The following is a 12,543-nucleotide window of genomic DNA, read 5'->3' as shown; positions in this document are numbered from 1 at the left end:
AGTTGATTACGAAATTGAACAAGAAAAATTTAATCAAGTTAATTAGGTGAACGTTGTAATTATTATTAAATTGTAATTTAAACTTTAATTTAGTTGTTTGTGCTACCTGTTCACTTGCCACTTATGAAGATGATTGTTTAATATGATGATGATGATGGTGATGAGGAGGATGAAGATGAAGATGAAGATGAAGATGATAATGATTGTTGACATAAACAAGGTGAGAAAATATAAAATTTCAAATTCTGGCGAAAATAAAATTCTGGGCTCATCCTTTTTATCTTGTTCATTTTCATCAAATCTCAGAATCTTAGATTGTTTCATTTTCCCTTCTTCACCTTTTCCTCATCCTCATCCTCATCCTCATCACCATCATCATTATCATCTTGCTTATTGCTCCAGGCTATTTAATATTAGGTGTATACTATATAATACATATTATGTGTAAGAATTGAAGGAGAAAAAAATTTTAACCAAAAAATTAAATTTAGAAAATGATTAAGCTTCATGTTAATCTACAATAACAGTAAATTGTAACAATTAACATTTCTGTTGTTGTTTCTCCTCGATCTTAAATTGTGACAATCAACTGATATGAAAGAAAATTTTTCTGTATATTAATAGTTGACTGAATGATAGATTTCAATGTTAATTGTTATCAATTTGAATTCCTAAATAATTATCACCTTGTAAACAATTAACAATATTAACTATTAATATGATAAATATTCAATATTAATTTGATTGTTGGGATGATTAATTAACAATATGAACCAACTGGTGATTACAATTAACCTGTAATTTGCATGGATTGACACCAATCATATTGATAACTTGTTAGATATATAAATTGTCAAGGTTAATGATATCTAAATGTTTAACAATTAAGTGAGAAAAATATATCAACAATAATAATAAATTGTTGTTACCATTCAATAATATTTACCTGTCCAATATTGTTGATAATCTTACAAAAGGATGAATAATGATTCAGTTGATTCAGTTTGATGGTAATATGTTTATCTGTTCATCTGGTTTTGTATATAAAAGTTTTATTAACTAACAATCAATCAATTGTTACACAGCAAATGTAATAATAATACTAATCAAAACGTAAATTATGTTTGATAATGATCAATATTAATGATAATCATAATCATCGGTGTCATTTAAAAACTTACAGACCTTGAGGTCACTTGAAAAATTATCATGATCTTGATGTTGTATATAATATATATAAAGGTATTCAATTGTGATCATCAATTAACTGTCATCAGAATAATCAAATTAATAACAATTAAAAAGCATTGACTTACATTTGATAATCATTAATTTCAATAATTTAATGAATCAACTTGTTACCTTACATTTTCCCATTTAAATTGAACAAATTGATGATGACAATTATTACAACTCATTAATAATAACAATAATAATTATCTGTATATAATTATGTTAATTGTTGTTAATTGAATGTAAGGTTACCACGAAATTACAATTGTATATTATTAATTGTTGTTAATAAAGGAGAGAGAGAGAGAAATTCAATTCAGTAGCAAGAAATGATTAGTTTTTAAATGTTAGAACTTTTTTTTGAGAGAGAAAAAAAAACTCGTAAGTCAAAAAAAAAGTAATAAAAGTTTCGTTTTAATGGTTATTATGATTGAGGTAAATTGTGATTAATATTATTACCATGATTATGATTAGGATGAGTAGGAAAATTTGATTGTTATGATTAGTCTAATAATAAAATTACTTTAAGATGAACGGTAAAGCTGAAAAGTAAGAGGAAAAAGTTTCATGAAACTTTTGTGTTGTTGATTTTTACTGGTGAATAATTGAAAATATCGTTGGTAAAGATTACAATTAACGCAACAATTAACAACCCAAATACACACACACACATACATACACATAAGTTAAGATTAGGAAATAAACAACAAGACAAACTGTGAGATTAATTAAGCATAAATTATGATTATGATTAAATGAGCAATCAACAATGATTATCATGGTTAATGATTGTATGTGTGTGTTGATTTTTCAATGAACTTTTTTTTTACCTCATCTTTACCTTTGTTCAGGTAAATATATAAATTATATTAAATTTGTTTTCTGCTCATTTCTCATTATTGTGTTTATTTTATCAGCGGTTTTTGTTTTCATATATATTATATTTTTATATTACCTGTGTTACCTGGAGGGTAAATAATTGGAGGCAAGAGGAAGGAGGTTACAATAGTGGTGATGGGTAGGGGGTGGGGGGTTACACTGTTTACTAATATGTATCATAAACAGGTAATGATGATGATGATGATGATGATGATTACCATGATGATGAATAACCAAAGGTATTATAAGAAGGTGAATTAAGTTATACTCTTATAGAAATACAATGAAAGAGGAAGAGAAGGAATAAAGAAGAGGAGAAATAAATTCATCCTTTAACAGGTAGAAATTAACATGAAGATGATGAGCCATGGATAATGATGATGATGATAATTTAATGATATTATTGATATGATGATGAAGAAGAAAAAACAAAACCAGTGTCTGATAATTGTTCATGTTTTTGTGTTGAGTTTTTCTTGGTAGATACGATTGTAACATTGGGAGGGTTCACAGGTAAATTTGCCTCAGGATGTAAGGTGAGTGAGAAAGATGAAGATAATAATGATGGTGAAGATGATTTTTGGTGTAACAGTGAAAAAAAAAGTATAGAGATGATTAAAAAAAACTAATTCTCTCTCTCTCTCTCTCTCTCTCTCTTTTTATCTTCATGATGTTTATCATCAGAATTAAACATTTTATTTACTCTCTATTGTAAATATATATGAATTACAACACATCAATGAACGTATATCCACATGAATGATTGTAAATGAATGATTGAATTCAATGAATGAAATGTTATGATGATAGAGAGAAGAAAATTTTTTTCTCTCAATCGTTTTTTTTTTTCATTCAATTCATGATTTTTCAAATAGTTTGGTGTATTCAAGGATAATAATATAAAATAACATGATGATGATTAACGTTAATCAAACAAATTTCATTCATCATAACTTTTTTTTTTCATTCAAACGATGAGTATAACTAATGAAAAGACCAGATTATTAAGGGGAAGTGATTAAAACTGGTTCAATTTATTGATTGATTTGGTTTCTTTTAGACATTTAATTTACCATATTAACACTATGATGGGGGAAATACATCTAATCCAATTGAATGTTGATCCACTTAAAACTTAATTCTAACACTTAATACAAACCAAAGTTGTAGACCTATTGTTTCATAATTCATTTCATGGTCTCACAGATTCAGTTTAAGTTTCGCCCTGAGGGTCTTTCTCTCTCTCCCTCTCTCACCGTTGACATAATTAACAATTGATAAAAGCTTCTGAAATTAACAATGAATGTGCGGAAAACTTAATTACAAACTTGTTCATTGGAGTAAGAAAAGTTTTCACTTGTAAACAATGAAAATAAGATGAAAAAAGTTTTGAAAAACTTTATTTTTTTTCCTACTTCTTTTATCTGAACCATGTAGTTTATTTTTGTTATTATTATTTGTGTGTATTCACAATCATTTGATTATCATTTGAAATTATAAGTTATCAACAAAAAAAAAGGTAATAACTTTTTAATGGTTAGTATAATTGAGGTAAATTGTGATTAATATTATTATTACCATGATGATTATGATGATGAGTAGATGAAAATTTTTCAATTGCTTAGTTTATTGTATTAATATAGTGATGATAATAAAATACAACGAGTAGGGTTTTTGTTTGAGTGTTTATGTTTTTATATTTATGCGGTAAACGGTTAAACGATTAACACTACAATTAAAATAATTAGCTGAATATTATGATGGTGATTTAGTTAATATCAAGTTGGAATAGGAAAAGTCACTTGAATTAGTCAATTAGTTTGAGGAAATATCCAAATGAAAATGAATGACGATCAATATTTTTATATTGAATTTGCAATGTTATTATCAAGTGATGAGGATGTTAACTTGATAATGGAAAATATTACCAAGTTATGAGGTCGAAAATTATATTCTTGGAATTAGAAACATTTCTTATTCGATTAGTTGATGATTACAATTGATACTGAAGATTGATGAAATTAGTAATTGAGACAAAAGGAGAAGAAGAAGAAGAGAAACTGAGAGATGAAAGATGAAGATGCTCATCGTCATCATCTTCATTCTCGAACTAGGAAACATATGAAAAGATTTTTAATGAATCTTTACTTTTCCTTTTTTTTCTTCTTCTTCTTCAACATCTTCAGTTCATTTTATCGATTGTCGTTGAAGCTTTTTCATGACAAAAAAGAAAAGAAAAGAGGAAAAAAAAAGAATCATTATCATGTTCTTTTCTCTTCCCACCACCACCCACTTCTCATCCTCATCTTTTATTATTATTTTTTATCTTCATCATCTTTACAGATATTCGTTTATTGGTTTATCATCAGAAGGAGGAGAAAATCAAAGTAAAAGAGATTCTGTATTTTAATCATTCTAATGTTTGATTATCATGAGTTATTTAATTGATTGAAAATCATTTCAGATCAAAATCAATAATAATCATCATCAGTAATCAAAATCTTCCCTACGGAAGATTAAAGAGGAAAACAAAATCTTGGTGGAAAAGATAAACCAGAAAAAATAACATCACAATCGATATCGGAATAAGGTAAGGAAACCAAATACTTGAAATTCAGAATCAGAAAATGAACCATGGAAAATGTTACCAATCAGTGTACATATTAATATCTAAGTTTAATACAAGTAAATTGCTTTCAATCAACTATCATCATTATCATCTAATAATATCTTAGTTTATTCAGTTAAATTCAAGTTTCATGATGTAGAGAGAAAGAGAGAGAGAGAGAAATTCAAACCTTGTTAAGTGTATATTTACTTGACGAATACAGAATAAGAATATAATTCAGATGAACTTTTGATTGGCTGAATAAACTGAAAGAATTGTTAAGAATTATTCTATTCTACTATGAGAATAATAATAATATATATGACCTTTTCTCTTCTTCTTATCATCATCATCATCATCATGTTTATCATCTTATTTTTTCAAGATTCTGTTTCAATTCGAAAAGATAAAATTCTGAACCTATACGAAAAGTTCCCAGATTTTCCCATGTTAAGTTTTCACTTGAATTTCCAAATACTTCATGGTAACTGAATTTTCTATATATTTATTCTGTGTATATACTTATGGAAATACAGTTTTTACCCTGATGATTATTTACGGTTAATTTCCGTTGTTTTTCATGATTATTTCAAAAGCTGTGAGTTAATTTGATTTTAAAAATTAATAACATCTTCGAACTGATTTTTTATCAATTATGTGTTAAACTGATGAATTGTTTTAGGTTTTTTGTTGATTGTTGATTGAATTGTTTATTGTTTTTTGGTGAAAATTTTGATGGTTTTCTGTTTACTCGGGATTTCATCATGATCATAATGATGTTGATGATGATGTGGTTGTAAAAGGTTGAAATACCAAATAAAATGATGAGTTTTTTTCTTGCTCTTCATGAACAATAATCAGGATGATGATGATGATATTTAAGGTGTTGGCTTTGGGTTCAGTGAGACGATGATTAGGTGAATGGGTGAGAGAGAGAGAGACATAAGGAAGTAATAGAAGATGAGAGAAAGTGTCAGATAATGAGTGAGCTGATGATGATGATGAGATAAAGGGATGAAGTTGATGATGTTGAATGAAGTTGTGTGATGAAGATGGTGATAATAAAGATGATGGTCACTCTGATAAAAAAGAAAGAGATAAAGAAAGAGAGTTTATTGTAAGATATCTTAAAAGTAATTAGGTCAGTCTGTCAGCCATTGATCTTGACCATGAATTAGAGTGAAAGAGTCAATGAAACTTTTATGTTCTTAACTGTTTGTTGTCCAGTTACCTTGTTATTTGCTTTGTTACCCAATTCGCCTTAGTTAAAATCAATCAGCAAATTGGTTTCAGACTTCATCAATCAAAGTTAGAAGATATTAATTAGCATGATGATCATTCAAATTAATGAATAATTTTGCATAACAATTTACATTAATCAGGTTCATATACGATCATTTTTCAAAGTAAATGAAACTAATGAACTTGTATTCTGATTCCTATGGTGTTTTTTTTATATGTTTTCAAACATGAACTTGATTTATCTTTCTCTCTTTGTGGCTTATTGATGATGAACATCATCATATCGATAACAAACACAAAGGAAGATAAAAGAAGGTTCAATTTCATTGCCTTAGGGGTTTTTCAAAGTTATTTCATCATTTCACCATAGGTTATCTTCATTTCTTTTCAGACTTTTGTGTTGCATTGGAAATCATTTTTCTCCACCATTATCATCAATAGTAACAATAACATCTAAAAGTAGAGGTTAGACTTTCAATACTTTTTACATTCTCTTCCTTTACCTCATCATTATCATCAGGCTGCATCATCATCATGATAAACGTGATGTTAAATCATAAGGTTTGAATTGAAGATGAAAATCATCCTTCATCAATTGATGAAAATGCTTTTCTAATGAACTCGAATTTCGGATAAGAAGAAGATGGAAAATGAATAAAAGTGTTCTCCCTTTCACTCTCTCTCTCTCTCTCCTTATAAGAAAAAAGAATGATGGGGAAAATGTTGAAAGAGAATTAGGAAATTCTACCGAATTGAATTCATCGAACTTTTTTTTCACCAATGACTTTAAGTCAAACTTTCGCAAAAAAAGTTCCTCGTACTCTCAATGTAACCCATAAGAGAAAAATGTTCAACAATCAATCATTCATTTCATGTGCAACTGACCTCCTTTTTCTTACTCTCTTTTCATCCTCATCATCTTAAATCATCATCTTCCACTGTCAATATGTAATGCATAATGTCTTCACCTTCTCCTCCTCTTCATCCTCTCTCCCTCATCTCTTTCTCTCTCTCTCCCTTCGTAGACAGAAAAGATAAGCGATCCATGTCAACACTAACCTGTCACACTGACCTTTACTCGACCCTTTGCCACTTTACGTGTAAAAACAACTTGTCATCATCATCATCTTGATGATAAAGAAGAAGATAACGTCTAAAGATAGAGTAGAAAAATGTATCTTCCATGTTTATCTTCATCTTCTTGCTTTTTTTGCAAGCATCATCACACAGCTTCCTCTTTTTTTCTTCCTTCTCTTCCACCCTATTATCATCTTCTTCCTGATCAATCATTATCACAACAGATAAAAAACAAGGACAAGTTCAGCCGAAATTGTGTAACAATTTAGTTCTACTAATTGATTAATTTGATTACTATCATTTTTTTGTAATGATTCTCAGTTAGCTCGTTCTGACGAACTGATTTTGCTACATATCGTTTAATATCATTACTATTACAATGTTGATCACAGATGACTGATTATCCAAACCTAATCCTCTCTTCCTCTTAATCATGAGCATTTATATCCTAAACATGAGTGAGAAACCGGAAGAAATCTAAACATTCATAAATCTCAAATCAATGATAAACATTCAGCTTATTATTAGAAAGAGAATCATTAAGTTAATTCAATTTTCTCATTATAATCATGTTCATGAGAAAGTGTAGAAAAATTATCATGAAAAGACAATCATTAGATAGATGATGAGAAAAGTGATACATTGAGAATTAATAAAGAAAGTTCGAACCAGAAAGAGAAGAAAAAAAGTTCTGATCAGAGTGAAAATTAATTCATCGAAACCAGAATCAAGTTGCCGACAGAAAAAATTAGGAAATAACCGAAAAAGAGAAACAATTTCACAGATAAATAAGTATTAGAATCAATTATCATGATGATCATGAATAAACAAAGAATAAGGAAAGAGAAGTAGAGAAAAAATTTGGAAAAAAGTTCCAAACTGAAAACTAATAACGATAATGATGATAATGGCCTGGGAGTTGATAAAAAACGATAATAATAATTTTAAAAGGAGGCCAAGCATAACTTTATGGACTCAATTTGATAAAATGAGCATCATCACCATTACAATAATGATGAAGATGCGGATGATGAGTCGTTTTATTTATCATCTTGATAATATAATATATGTGCTCATGTATAATAAACATTATTATCATGAAAATTATGATATTTGTCAACAGGATGAACTTGGTAAACTTTTAAAATGATGATGATGATCATCACCATGTTGACACACTAAGGCTTTTCCAAATTTTCTGTCATCATGGTGATTATCATGATAGTGATAATAATCATATGATATAAATAATATTTATATAGATAAATTGATATCATCTAATATAAGATGATAATATATATCATCTCATTGAAGAATACATCATCTCCATGCTATTTACTATTCTGGACAACGGATGAAACATATCGAGTTATCATGAAGATGATGAAATTTCATCATGATCCCTCTTTTTTTGGTGATAATAGTCTTATATGAGTTGAAATGATTTATGAGTATACATTTTTAGTGAGTCTTAATAACTGATAGGGGAAGGGTCATCGTCATTATCATGGTCAGCGATGGTTCATCCTCATTAGAACATTAATTTGAACCATTTTTTGCTTTTCGAGCCTCGATTATAATAACAGTACTTTCAAAGCAGAGAGAGAGAGAGAGAGAGAGAGAGAGAGAGAGAGATTTTGAAATGGTTTTTCTTCAAGAGGATAAATTGAATTTTCAAATCCTATTTCAGTTCTATTCTTTTTTTCGAACTTTTTTTACTCTCTAACTTTTACCTTCTTATTGTAATTGTGTTTATATTACTTGAATTTGCTATCTGATGATTTCCTGAGAAACTTTCACTTTAGAGGCTACTTTTTTTCTGAGAATTGGTCAAGTTTGAAGGAATCAAATTTTATTTAAGCTGAAATGGTAACTCAATGTTTGTTTACTTTTAATGTTATTTTCTATTGGAATATTTTTCTTTTCTTCATCAGATTATTATCAGATTATTGATCATCATGATAATGGTGATGCTTATTCTCACTTTGAAAATGTAATGGTCTCAAAAGTGTAGCAGTTTAAAAGGAAGGTGAATTTTAAGATGTCCGATTGCATCAACACATAATAATATATACTTGAGATGATGGATAAGAAGTGGAATCATTTCAAATTGTGATGATCAGATGACCAATCAATATGAAATGAAAACCCTGAAATTGTTGAAAGATTTGAGAAAAAAAAGGAAACAATGAAAACTCAGATAATCTTGTAATCAGTTTCAGGGGAGTTAAGCTGAATACATAGTGAATTTATCATCTTAAGAAGATGATGATGTTGAAAAGGAAGACAAATACTTTTACATTATGATTATCATCATCATCCATGTTTAGCAGGAAGAAAATGAAAGTTTACTTTAAAGATGAGAGTAATAGAAAAGGTCATTGGAAGAGAGAGAGAGAGAGAGAGAGAGAGAGAGAGATGAAAAGAAGATGAGGATTAAGATTGTGAAAGAGAAAATAACAGAATATTCTGATTAAATTCAGATTCTCTGAACTTCTTTTTATCTACATGAGCAAATGTACACACACAGAGCAAAGATATTTATATGATTAATTCATTTTCGATCATCATTCAATTAGCTAATCATCATTAAAATCATATTCGAGTTCATTAGCTAAGCAAACAGATTAAATGGAAAAAAAAGTAAAAGTGAAAGTGAAAAAAACGATGATGATAAGAAAGAAGATGAAAATACATGCGTTCATCTTTTTCTCTCGTCATTTTTATCTTCCATCATCCTCGTAATCAGCATCTTCGAAGTCGCAATTCTCATCTTCATCTTTCGTCTCAAGAGATTGGTGGGTAAAGATGATTGAAAATCAATTTATATCTGACAAGAAAATACAGTCTTAAATGTACATAGAATACACAGTTTCCTTGTCTCATCATCATCATCATCTTCATATTTATCTTCTCTTTCTTTTCATTCTTACCTCTCTTTCTTTTCTTTATGAGATCAGAATCTTAACAGTTTTCTTTTTCTTCTCCCATTCATTTACCTTCTCCATCCCCACTTTTTTTTCCTTCACCAGTGTAGATATTTCATCTCTCCTTTTCTCTCTCATCTTCATCTTCATCATCATTATCATCTTAGTTTCAACTTATTTCTTTTCTCTCTCTTCCTCTTTCTCGAATTTTTTTTCTCGAGTTTCTCTTTCTCATTGATTCCATATTTATCAGGCTATTGTAATGAGACCGGAACCACAAACCTCTCTGTCTCTTTTTCCAAAATTTCATCCTCATCTTCATTCTAAGCCTCTTCTTCATCATCATTATCATCATTCTACGTTTTTTTTTCTTCTTCATCCTTTTTATAGGAGATTCTCTACTCGATTTTCATACTCGACTCACTCAAATTTATTCTTAACTTAACCCTCCGCCTCTTCCTTTTTCCTCCTCCTTCTCTCTCTCTCTTCCCTTTCTCATCATCTCTTCAGGAATATATCACCATCATCATTATCTTCATTGACATGATCATCACCAATCAAATTTTACCCATGAAATCCTCTTAAGAATAATTCTGAACTTTTTTCTTCTTCCTTCCAAGTTTATTGTTCGAAGCAGCAAAAAAAGAAGCGCCATCTTCATCTATTTATCTTACGAAAAAGAAAGAAAAACTAAGCTCTCTCTCTCTCTCTTTTATTATTTTCATCATTTATTCTGATTCTCATCATCCTAATCATCCTCATCTTCATCAGATTCATTTTTATAACAATAATAATACCTCATAAACACTTCAATAAACTCACCAGAATCCAGAGTATAAACTGAAAAGGAAAATCAGTTGAATAGAAAAAAAAATTCTTTTTATCTTAACCAGATTCTGAATTATCCTCATCATCATGAAGATCAAATATATATGAAAAAAGAAAAGTAAAATCTAATATAATATAAAAATTGTTGAGTATTATCATCATTATATATGAAATAGAAGTAAAAATAAGTTCGAAAAAAAGAAAAAAAAAATTTCCTCTCTCTCTCTCTCTCTCTCCTCCAAGTACAATATTCTTAAACCAATTGAGATGAAGAGGAAATATTTTCCCCAGTAGAAGAAAAAAAATCACGCCCATTCTAAAGTATGTGGAATACCCTGTGAATACCCTCGGTATACCGCATGCACTTTACAAGAAAATTTTAAAACTTAGTCCACCCCACTTTCCACTTACACATATGTATTACTGATAACATTATAATAGTATCAGCAAAACATATTATCTTGTATATTCTTGAAGTTATAAAACATTTTCACTCCCAGTTTTCACCAAGGAAAATATCATTTATATAATACATGATATTATTAGTCTATAGGTTTGGAATGAAAAATTTATTCCACCTTCTTATAACATCCACCTACCAGAATTTTAAAATGATACACCAAAGGAAATTGAGATAAGGAATGAAATATATTACATATTATTATTATTATCTAATATGAGGCTCACTCTCTTTCTCTATGTGCTTGTTTTTTACAAGGTAATATAACATTTATTAAAGTTTAAGCTCATGAGGATTCAGGGTGGAAATAATTCTGAGGAAAAAAAGAGAATCAACATTTATTTCATGAGGATTTTATAGTTAATCCATGAGCTACGAAAGAAAGAATAAGAATAATGATGATGATAATAATAATCTACAGAATCTTTAGAAATAGAGAACGATAGAAAGAGAGAGAGAGAGAGAGAGAGAGAGAGAGAGAGAGAGAGACCTTACATAACAGAGAATTTTTTTCTCTTTTGAATTCAGAGTAAAGAACGTTGTTCATCAGAATTTTCATCTATTTAAGATAAAGTTCTGAAAAAATTGATGTTGTTCAATGTTATTGTTGAGCTTGAAGTAGAGTAAAAGATTCAGATTCATTTCCATGATTCAATTCAATGGATTATCTTTTGTCCAAAACCCTTTGCCTGGTCACTTAATAATAAGCTGACCAATAATCTATATATCGACTCATAGTTATCCTTAAATTAAAGTTAAATCTTGATGGTCAGAATATGATGATAATAAAAAAAGGATGAGATGTGAAAAGAAAAATAAACTGACCAATATGATTAGGATGATAATCATTAAATAGCAATAATGATTGTGATACATTACCTTTATCAGTCTTTAATGGCTTGACCATTGTTTCTGTCTGGTGGACAAATGAATTAAGTTGAAAAGTAAACTTTTTTTCCTCTCGTGTGTTTAAAAAATAAAAAGCAAAACCTTAAGCTCTTAAAGTTGTAATGACCACTGGACAGTGGGTGACAGTTTAATCTCATGGTACATATATAAACATACAGATACCCAATAATCACCTAATGTTTATTTCAAATGTTATTGAACTTTTTTTTTATCTTATATTTGTTTCTATCACTGATTATATTGATGTATAATATTACATATTAAAACTGGTTGGATTCAAATCTCAATGGGATTTTGTTTCATATCCAATGCATATACTAGTATAAAGTTAACGGTACTTTTGTTGTTGTTGTTCATGGTGATGATGATGATGATGACCC

General features: G+C 28.8%; 1 protein-coding gene across 1 annotated transcript in view; it reads left to right on the top strand.

Moving 5' to 3' along the window:
• LOC128386920 (protein nubbin-like) overlaps positions 1-12,543 on the top strand; it is a 76,375-nt gene that overhangs the window by 10,478 nt on the left and 53,354 nt on the right. Inside the window, exon 2 of the mRNA XM_053346034.1 lies at positions 4,456-4,702. The gene's annotated coding sequence lies outside the window, so the exon portion shown is untranslated. The remainder of the gene's footprint in view (positions 1-4,455; positions 4,703-12,543) is intronic.

Source organism: Panonychus citri, unplaced genomic scaffold (genome assembly GCF_014898815.1).
Source record: "Panonychus citri isolate SS breed McGregor unplaced genomic scaffold, ASM1489881v1 Contig00077, whole genome shotgun sequence".
Lineage (NCBI taxonomy): Eukaryota > Metazoa > Arthropoda > Arachnida > Trombidiformes > Tetranychidae > Panonychus > Panonychus citri.
The sequence above is the reverse complement of the archived record's forward strand: the minus strand, read 5'-3'. Positions and strand labels throughout refer to the sequence as shown.